Here is an 11,348-nt window from a genome sequence, read left to right on the forward strand (position 1 = left end):
CTAATCCCCTGCCCCAGCCCAGTGAAAGTGAGTGAGGGTGTGGGAAGAGCGAGCCTCCAAGAGAGGGGGAATGTAGTGAGTGGGGGTGGGGCCTTGGGGAAGAGGCAGGGCTAGGATGTTCAGTTCTGTGCAATTAGAAAGTTGGCAACCCTACCACAGTAGCATTTAACCTCAAAAAAGAGAACTACACAAAAATGAGGAAGTTAGTTAGTTAAATGGAAACAGTCAGAAGGGTGAAATGCCTGCAAACTGCATGGAAAGTATTTAAAAAACACCATAATAGAGGCTGTAACTAAATGTATACCCTAAATTAAAAAAAAAAAAACAGTACAAGGACCAAAAAAACCCACCATGGCTAAGCAGTAGAGTAAAAGAGGCAGAGGTAAAAAAGGATCCTTTAAAAATTGGAAGCCAAATTCTAGTGAGGAAAATAGAAAGGAGCATAAACTTTGCCAAATCAAGTATAAAAGTATAATATGTCTGATCAAGAAAGAATTTGAAGAGCAACTAGCTAAAGATACAAAAACTAACAGCAACTTTTTTTTAAATACATCAGAAACAGAAAGCCTGCAAAACAATTAGTGGAGCCACTGGACAATCGAGGTGCTAAAAGAGCACTCAAGGAAGACAAGGCCGTCGCAGAAAAGAGAAATGAATTCTTTGTATCGGCCTTCACTGCAGAGGATGTGAGGGAGATTCTCACACGTGATACATCCTTTTAGGTGACAAATCTGAGGCACTGTCCCAGATTGAGGTAACAATAGAGGAGGTTTTGGAACAAATTGATAAATTAAACAGTAATAAGTCAACAGGATCAGATGGTATTCAACCAAAAGTTCTGTAGGAACTCAAACATGAAATTTCAGGACTCCTATCACTTAAATCAGCCTCTGTACCACATGACTGGAGGGTAGCTAATGTAAAGCTGATTTTTAAAAAAGGCTCCAGAGACAATCCTGGCAGTTATAGGCTGGAAAACCTAACTTCAGTACCAGGCAAATTGGTTGAAACTAGAGTAAAGAATAGAATTATCAAACACTTAGATGAACATGATTTGTTGGGGAGGAGTCAAAAAGGCTTTTGTAAAGGGAAATCATGCCTCACCAATCTATTAGAATTCTTTGAGGGTGTGAACACACATGTTGGCAAGGGGGATCCAGTGGATATAGTGTACTTGGACTTTCAGAAAGCCTTTGAAAAAAGTCCATCACCAAAAGCTCTTAAGCAAAGTGAGCAGTCATGGGAAGGTCCTCTCATGGATCAGTAACTGGTAAAAAGATAGGAAACAAAGCATAGGAATAAGTGGTCAGTTTTCACAATGGAGACAGGTAAATACAAGGATCTGTACTGGGACAAGTGCTGTTCAACATATTAAATTATCTGGAAAAGGGGGTGAACAGTGAGGTAGCAAAATTTAAAGGCAGTACAAAATTACTCAGAATAGTTAAGTCCAAAGCTGACTGTAAAGAGTCACAAAGAGAATTCACTAAACTGGGTGACTGGACAACAAAATAGCAGATGAAACTCAGTGTTGATAAGTGCAAAGTAATGCACATTGGAAAAAATAATCCCAGCTATACCTACAAAATGATGCGGTTTAAATTAGCTGTTTTACCACTCAAGAAAGAGATCTTGGAGTCATCATGGATAATTCTCTGAAACCATCCACTCAATGCTGCAGCATTAAAAAAAAAAAGCTAACAGAATGTTAAAAAAACCATTAGGAAAGGGATAGATAATAACAGAAAATATCATAATGCCACTATATAAATTCATGGTACGCCCACACCTTGAATACTGCATGCAGTTCTGGTCACCCTATCTCAAAAGTACAGAGAAGGTCAACAGAATGATTACGGGTATGGAACAGCTTCCATGTGAGGAGAGATTTAAAAAACTGGTGCTGTTCGGCTTAGAAAAGAGATGACAATGGGGATATGACAGAGGTTTATAAAATCATTAATATTGTGAGAAATGTGAATAGGGAAGTGTTACTTACCCCGTCACACAACACAAGAAACAGGGAGTCCGGGACCACCCAATGAAATGAATAGGCAGCAGGTTTAAAACAAACATAAGGAAGTACTTCCTCACACAATGCAATCAACCTGGGGAACTCCTTGCCATGGAATGTGTGAAGGCCAAAAGTATAAGTGGGTTAAAAAAAGAATGAGGTAAGTTCATGGAAGCTAGGTTCATCAATGGCTATTAGCCAAGATGGCCAAGGATGCAACCCCGTGCCCTAGGTGTCCCTAAACCTCTGATTGCCAGAAGCTGTGACTGGACAACAGGGGCCGGATCACTCAAAATGGCCTTGTTTATTCATTCCCTCTGAAGCATCTGCCATTGGCCACTTTTAGAAGACAGAATATTGCGCTACATGGACCATTGGTCTGACCTACTGTGGCCATTCTTATGTTCCCCCATGTAGGTATTTAAAGGCTGTGATCGAGTCACATTTAACCTTCTCTTTGAGGAGATAACTAGATTGAACTTCTTTACTCTCTCACACTAAGGCAGGCTTTCCAGACTTTGAATAATTCTTGTATTTCTTTTCTGAACCCCTTCCAATTTTTTAACATCTTATTTGAAGTGCAGACACCAGAATTGGACACACTATTGTACTAATGGCCTTACCAGTGCCAAATACAGAAGTAATATCACCTTCCTACACCTACTCAGTATTGCTGTTTATGCATTCAAGAATCACATTAACCACAGCATCACCCTGGGAGTTCATGTTCAGCTGGTTATCTACCATGACCCTTAAGTCCTTTACAGATTCACTGCTTTCCAAGATACAGTACCCTTGCCTGTAAGTATGGCCTACATTCTTTTTTCCTAGATATATGTTCTTGCATTTGGCCATATTGAAATGCATGTTGTTCAAATGGGTCCACCTTATTAAATCATCCAAATTGCTTGGATAATTGCCTTGTCCAATCACTATTTAACACTTCACCATTTTTTGTGACATCTGCAAACTTTACCAGCAACGATTTTATATTTTCTTCCAGATCACGGATAAAGATATCGAAAGCAATGGGCCAAGAACAGATCCCTGCAGGACCCTACTAGAAACCACACCCAGTTGGTGATGATTTCCTGTTTATAATTCCTTTCTAGATCACTTAGCCAGTTTTTATCCATTTAATACGGGCACATGATTTTATAGTGTGCTCATTTTTAAAAAGTCAGACTGTCATGTGGTATTACGTTAAATGCCTTACAGACGTCGTACCCAGCCTGCCCACGGACCTCAACCCGAGGAACCCTAGAGGAGCTCCTTGTGGAGCAAGAGGGGAGTTCAGGCTCCATGGCTCATTCAGTCCTTTCCTCTCTGCTGTGACTAACAACAACAGTGGCATCCAGTGCCAACTAGGATAGCGGCTTCTGGGATGTGGATACCTGCTCACTGAGACCCCAGCACCTCATTTCAGAGGCCACCAGGCAGTTGTCAGCTACCATTGACCTGGCCAGGATCAGGACCAGCATCCCAGCGGGGACAAACGCTATCCCTTTCCTAATCCTGACCCAAGTCCCCTTGGAATGAGTGGTGTACGGGTTAGAAATGCTTAAGCCTTCTGTGAAGGAGCAGAGAGACTGCAGCTGGGCACAGCAGGGGTTAAAGAACACCTGTGGGTTCAGCTGGCCCTGCCCCTTATACCTGCAGCCAATGCCAGGCTTGGAGGGGGAGAAAAGAAGGGAGCCTGGCTCAGTCAGGGGCTGGCTGGCGAAGAGGCAGGAGCTCTCTGTGTGTCTGCCTGAAGGCACAGACCAGCAACCTGCCTGGCAACGCAAGTCAGTCTTCCCTTGCCAAGCGAGACCCCTGCAGACAAGCCCCAACTGCGGGAAAACTGGACTAGCAGGGCCACGCCCCAAACTAAAAGGACTTGCATAGGGAGCAGACCAGGAAAACAGGTCCTGAAACCCTCCTCACGGCTGGGAGGAAGGTCCATCTCCCCTGCTTAGGGGTGAGTGACACAGGACCCTGGGTCAGGACCTGAGGGAGAAGGAGAGGTCAGGTCCCCCTTCAGCCCGCCCTAACCAGCAATCTAGCCATGCGGCTGCCCTATCACACCTTCCATGCGAGAACGGGAGGGTGGGCATGGGGGGCACTGAAGGGAATCACACCCTGTCCTCTGCTACAGCAGAGAAGTGTCACTCAGAGCCACGCAGCCGCGCAGCTGCTCACACTGTTTCCTTATCCAAAGGATAAAACGGAAGCCCGACGGCTTTGCATGAGCCTAGCAACAGTTACTGGGTTCTCAGCTGCATGCAGACAGGAGGGACGCTGCTTGTTCAGCAGTGGAAACACCCAGCAGAGGGAAAAGGGAAGGAAGGGAGAAAAGCTGTGCCCAGGAGAGCTCCTAGATGCTACGGCCATGGGCTCTGTGGAAACTCACCAGCGCCCGTAGGACAGCAGGCAGCAGAGGCCCAGAGATCACCCCTACGACATCACGCACATGAGCCAGGCGCTCCCCTATGAGAGAGCTTCCAGGGGGTCTGAAAAACAGCCCGGGGGAAACTGAAGCACCAGAAATAGATGTCCTGAGAGGGTGCAGGTCCAGCAGCTGCGTGGCCCTAGCGCTGTCACCCTCATCCACCCACGCTCGCAGCTGACGCTCCATCTTGGGGGGGGCTGTTTCTCATGCTGCCACCTCGTGAGGGCAGCTGATGCCCTGGCAGAGCTCCCATTCAGGGGTGTGTGCTGGCGGGCGGGCGGGGGAGAACGCTGGCTGAGGCGAGACCTGCACAGCTGTCAGGAAGTGTGACCGGGGGAGGCTGGGAGCTCCTTGGGGCTGGGTGTGGCTCCCAGCACAACAGGGCAGTTATTGGTATGCTTTACTGAGGAGAAATAACCACAGGGAAAACAGCACTCCCTGGAGGAAAGGGGGGGGGCAAAGACCTGCCCCTCTCCTGCCATTCTTGAGCCCTACAGAGCTCAGGCCACTTTTCACTACCTTGGAGCCCGTTGGCTGTTCCTCTTCCACCAGCTGGCGCTGGCTGGGAGATCTCTTGCAGTCCCGGTATCAGGTGCCCCCTTCTTTCCGCCATGCAGGTCTGGCAGCATTTGCCGGAGGGGCCTGACTGTAGCAAGCAAAGTGCTAACCCCAGCTTGCCAGAGGTACAGCAGGTCCCACCATCCTGACTCTCTGGGCTGCACCGACGGCCAGAGGGAGGAGCTGACAGGCCACGTCCGGAAGGCCAACGTGTGGCTGGTGAGAGGCTGGAGTGTGTGTGAAGGCTGCTTGTGTTCCTTTATCCACACAGCTGGCGTTGTGTCTGGCACCAGAACGCCCAATGCAGAGGTAAAATAACCTCTCTACTCCTACTTGAGCTCTTTTGGCCACAGATTTGCACTGTTAGGTTGATTATCCACCATGACCCCCCAGATCTTTCTCAGAGTCACTGCTTCCCAGGAAAGAGTCCCCCATCCTGTAAGTATGGCCGACATTCTTTGTTCCTAGATGTACACAGGTTGTTTTCTTACACTCCATTTATTAAATGATCCAGATCGCTCTGTATTAGTGACCTGGCCACTTCGTTGCTCACCACTCCCCTAATTTGTGTCTCATCTGCAAACTTTATCAGTGATGATTTCATGTTTTCTTACAAGGCATTGATAAAAATGTCAAATAGCGTAGAGCCAAGATGAGATTGCTGCAGAACCACACCTGCATGATAATGATTCCCCATTTACAATTACATTTTAAGACTTACCATTTAGCCAGTTTTTAATCCATTTATTGTGTGCCCTGTTCATTTTATATCATTCTAGTTTTTTACCAGAAATGTCATGCGGTACCAAGTCATACACCTTACAGAAGTCTAAGTATATTACATCAACACTATTACCTTTATCAACCTAACTTCTAACCTCATCCAAAAAAGATAATCAAATTAGTTTGACAGGATCTATTTCCCCCAAAAATGTTGATTGGTATTAATTATATTATCCTTCTTTAATTCTTTATTAATCCAGTCCCGTATCAGCTGCTCCATTATCTTGTCTGGGATTGATGTCAGACTGACAGATCAGTAACTACCTGGGTCATCCTGTTCCCCCTTTCTAAACATTAGGGCAACATTAGCTTTCTTTCAGTCTTCTGGAACTTCCCTAGTTTTCCAAGACTTAATGAAAATCAACATTAACAGTCCAGCCAGCTCTTTTACAACTCTTGGATAGAAGTTATCTGGACTTGTTGATTCTAAAAGGTCTAACTTGGGTAGCTGCTGTTTAACATCCTTCTGAGATACTAGTGGAACAGAGTGCTATCAGCTTATGATGTAATGACATCATCTGTTTTCTTCCCAAATACAGAACAGAAATACTTATTGACCACTTCTGCCTTTTTTATATTACTACTACTAACTGTACCATTTCCATCTATCAATGGACCAATACCATCATCAGGATTCTTTTTTTTCCTAATGTACTTACAAAACCTCCTCCTTCTTGTCCTTAACTCTGCTGGCAACAGCTTTCTCCTTGTATCCTTTTGCCTCCCCTATCAATTTTCAACAATTCCTAGTGTTTTTTTTGATGGCTGCTTTCACTTCCCCTCTAGAGCAGGTCATTTTTAGCCAATATGGCTTTCTTCCTCTACTGTGGGATAGTATCAGAGGGGTAGCCATGTTAGTCTGAATCTGTAAAAAGCAACAGAGGGTCCTGTGGCACCTTTAAGACTAACAGAAGTATTGGGAGCATAAGCTTTCGTGGGTAAGAACCTCACTTCTTACCCACTTGCATCTGAAGAAATGAGGTTCTTACCCACGAAAGCTTATGCTCCCAATACTTCTGTTAGTCTTAAAGGTGCCACAGGACCCTCTGTTGCTTTTTACTGTGGGATAGTTAACCATCTCACTGGCAAAGAAACACGCCATTTCTTCCTAGTGTAGACATCTCCTGAGTCACCAGCAGCACTGGCAGTGTACCCAGGCTGGCTGAAACCCATCTACCATGTTCCTTCCCAACAGCAGAGTGACCTTGTACCAACTCCAGGGAGAGGAGTGAAGCAACCTAAAGAACCAGAACAAAGGCCTTTGCAGAGGTAGGCGCAGACACCTGCACTGATTTTGTAGCGTAGACTGTGAGCAGTTGCAGGTGAGTTTGTCCCTTGCCTTCACCATCTGCAGACTTTGTGTGTGCACGCAGGTGCCTGTGTGCGCGCGCACACACACTCTCTCTCTCTCCTTGGCATTTGCCTGTCTGGAATGCGTGCCCCAGATCTCCTCCCCCATGAAATGCGCAGCACAGCACGATTTCACATCGCTCACTGTTGTTCTCTGATTAAATGAGCTGAGACTGATTTAGAGATAAAATCAGCTTCAGTTCATTTAACTCTCCTCATTGTGTGCGCTTCTCTGCCCCTCTTTCCTGCCCCTCTGGTAGCCGGGGCTCTCCACAGCAGGGAGGGGGGAGATGGTTACCTGGGAGTTGGACCTGCCCCGTGCAGTGACACAGACTGGCTGCAGAGTTGCTACAGTTCATGCCAGTCAGTGTTGCCATGTTTGTTACAGGGGGAAGCAGAGACTAGAAAAGAGCCCCCAGCATCCAAAATGCACCACCGCCCTGCTTCCACCAGCAGCTTCAGGAAGAGAGGCTCTCCAGAGTGTCTCTCCTGCAGACAGACTCAGGCCCTGTCTAGACTAGTCACACTGTCTGAGGATTTCCCACTGTTGCTAGCCCCGATTAAGCCTCCTATTGTCTAACCCAGCTCAGAGTGGCTGGCTTTCACCGCCCCCATCCCAAAGCAGTTTGTATTTCCACCCAATGGTGAGCTGCCCAGCGAAGCTAGATGGACACAGGACCTGTCTTTGCCACTGGGCTCCCCTCACACCATGTATGGAAACGGCCCGGGAGGCTGCTTTCCGCAGGAGCATAAGAACTGGCCCTTTGCTATCTGGGGACTTGCTTGCCCTGGTCCCTCTATGGCCACTTAGCAAGTGAGAGCCAGTCCTACCAGGAGTGGGGAGGGGGACGAATAGCTCCCCTCCGGGTGACTCTGCGAATAGTGGCCCTGGAGCAGGTTCCCTGAGCTATACGAATTCTACTGCCCTGCCTCAGAGCGCGTGTCCAGGGTGTGACGCTGGCAGACCAGGTGCCAGCTCATGCCATGGCCCCCAGGCCTCACTGAACACTGACAAATGCAGAGCTGGGAACCCAGTCTGGCTGCCCTGGGGGTTAGCATCGCTAAAGCAGAGAGCAGTGTTATAAGAATGTCTTTAGTGGTTAGACTTTATGAAAGGCTGGTAGGATGCTGCCTGTATAAACTCACTTAAAATCTCTGCAGCCCATGGTATAAAGTTATACTCTTTGTATTGTAAACCTCTGTGATTGCCCTGAGGGGCAAAGATTCCTAAACATATGTAAGAGATCCCCATGCTGCTTGGCCTGGGTCAACTCTAAGGGACTTATACGGCTGCTTATTATAGACGTTTATATCACCTTTTGAAATCTAAGACTAACTCATTATGTGTGTGTATTTTCCTGTTTTAACCTTGCAAATAACACTCATTTCTTTTCGTAGTCAATAAATCTTTAGTTCGTTTATTACAGGATTGGCTTCAGGAGTTGTCTTTGGTTTGAGATTGGAGTACCATTGACCTGGAGTATGTGACTGGTCCTTTGAGAGGTAACCTGAATATTGTTGTGATTTTTGGTGTAAAGTGACCAGCTATCACATAGTCGAGCTTGCCTGGGTGGCAAGATAGACTGGAATGCCCAAAGGGACTGTCTGTGACTCTGGTAAAACTATTATAGTGCTGTAGCAATTCACACTTGTTACTTGGTTGGTGAATCATAGAATCACAGAACCATAAGAACGCCCATACTGGGTCAGACGAAAGATCTATCTAGCCCAGTATCCTGCCTTCCGACAGTGGCCAATGCCAGGTGCCCCTGAGGAAATGAACAGAACAAGTAATCATCAAGTAAGCCATCCCTTGTTGTCCATTCCCAACTTCTGGCAAAGAGAGGCTAGGGACACCATCCCTGCCCATCCTGGCTTATAGCCATTGATGGACCTATCCTCCGTGAACTTATTTAGCTCTTTTTTGCACCCTGTTATAGTCTTGGCCTTCACAACATCCTCTGGCAAGGAGTTCCACAGGTTGACTGTGTGTTGTGTGAAGAAATACTTCCTTTTGTTTGTTTTAAACCTGCTGCCTATTAATTTCATTTGGGTTAGAAAGGACCGCAAGGGTCATCTGGTCTAACCCCCTGCCAAGATGCAGGATTTGTTGGGTTTAAACCATCCCAGACAGATGGCTCCAGCCTCCTTTTGAAAACATCCAGTGAAGGAGCTTCCACGACCTCCCAAGGCGTCTGCTCCATTGTCCCACTCTTCTTACAGTTAGAGAGTATTTCCTGAGATTTAATCTAACTCTGCTCTGCTGTAGTTTGAGCCCATCGCCCCTTGTCCGGCCCTTATGGCAAGAGAGAACAACTTTTCTCTGTCTTTTTGTAGCAGGCTTTCACGTATCTGAAGACCACTATCGTATTCCCTCTTAATCTCCTCTTTTCCAAACTAAACATACCCAGTTCCTTCAGCCTTTGTTCATATGGCTGCATTCCATCCCTTTGATCATCTTTGTTGCTTGCCTCTGAATCCTTTCCAGTTTCTCTACTTCCTTTCTTTACATTGGTGACCCAAACTGGACACAGTCCTCCAGCTGAGGCCTAACCAGTGCTGAGTAGAGCGGTATTATCATCTGCCATGACTTGCATGTTATGCCTCTGTTAATGCAACCTAACATTGCATTTGCTTTGTTTGCAACAGCATCGCATTGCAGACTTATGTTGAGGTTCGGATCCACCATGACTCCCAGATCCTTCTCAGCCGTGCGGCTGCCAAGCCAGTTATTGAAGTATAGACCATACCACCAGTTTGGGGTCTCTGCCCTGCTTCTTGACAGTCTGCCCTGAGGTTGGCACTCATGGCTGTGATCCACTCCAGACCGCGTGACATGGGGAAATGGCCCCAGCTCTACCAACACAACCAGAACCCACTGCATCCCTGAGCTTAGGTCCCTCTCCTGGTCTGGGGAGCTGGTTCCCGCCCAGGCTGGGAATCCTGCCAGAGACTGCCACAGAAAAAGGGTCCAGCCCGCCAGAGAGCCACCTGGATCTGCTGCAAGCAGGGCAGCCATGTTTCACGAGCACGGCTGCTGTCCTGTCTCCACCCGCTGGCCAGCGGGTTGACAGATGTGGCGCACTGCACGGTTTATCACAGTGGCAGGGGGCACCGTGAGCTGGGTGTGGGGACACGGGGCTGCTGCCGTTGCACAGAAACTCCAAGGGCCTTTTGGGACAGCTCGGCCTTGGCGTTTCTCCTCTGAGACCTTGCCAGAGAATATGGCCCCAAGGACCCCTGTGGCAGACACTATCCTCCTCCTCGTCTCTACCTTGGCTGTTGTCGATATCCCAGGCCACGGCCTGACCACCCCCCACCCCAGCACAGCAAGATGGGGCTAAGAGGAGTCACACCACCTCCTTTCAGAGAGTTATTGTCTCACTTCCTGGCAGACGAGTGTTCCAGGGGGGACCTGCCCAGCTTTGATGGAGGCCCCATCCCAGCTCCACCTCCCTGGCACCTGCTTGGCTGCAGGACAGGACTGTCAGAGTAGCCCACAGGAGAAGCAGCGGCTCAGAGCCTTAGCGTTCTGCAGGAATCACGCCGAGGGGCTGCCACAATTCGATTCTTTGCAGCTGCTGGAAAGCTTTCTGCTGGCTTGCTGACGGAGCACCGTGGAAAGCAAGTGCATTTGGAAATGGAGCTAAAGACCCCCCAGTATTAGGGGAGAAGGGCAGAGACCCCGTTGCAAAGGGCCCTTCGGAGACAGGGATGGGTAGCTCCCCAAGCAGGGCTTCACGCTGCCGGTAACAGTTTGTTATTTATCTCACTCTCTTTCTCTTGGTACCTGCAATTATACTGGAAGCATTTTATCATTGTCTGGGGAAGCATCTCTCTTTCTAATCTCATTCCAGACCTGGGCAAGGGAGATAAGACTGTGTCCACTAATGCAATAAGCAACCATGTGGCAGAGAAGGATGCCGTTCAGCTCTGCCTGCTCATGTCCCGGGAAGGAGGCGGCTCAGGGGCCGTTCCAGCTGTGTGGCGGGCTGGATGGATTTGATCAGTCCCCCCTGGTTCCAGGGTGTTTTTGTCATCACCCTGCAGCCCCTCATATTGTCTAGCCCTAAGCAACACTTCTCCTCTGCTGAGCACTTCACAGAGCGGGGGCGGGGGGTGCTCGGGGAGGTCCCCCAGTGTAATCTGGCCCTACACCTGGCGATGGGGAGGGGAATCGCCCTAGTGCCTGGAGTGGCAGAGAGCTGGCCT

The sequence above is a fragment of the Trachemys scripta genome, chromosome 10, assembly GCF_013100865.1.
Source record: "Trachemys scripta elegans isolate TJP31775 chromosome 10, CAS_Tse_1.0, whole genome shotgun sequence".
Taxonomy (NCBI): Eukaryota; Metazoa; Chordata; order Testudines; family Emydidae; genus Trachemys; species Trachemys scripta.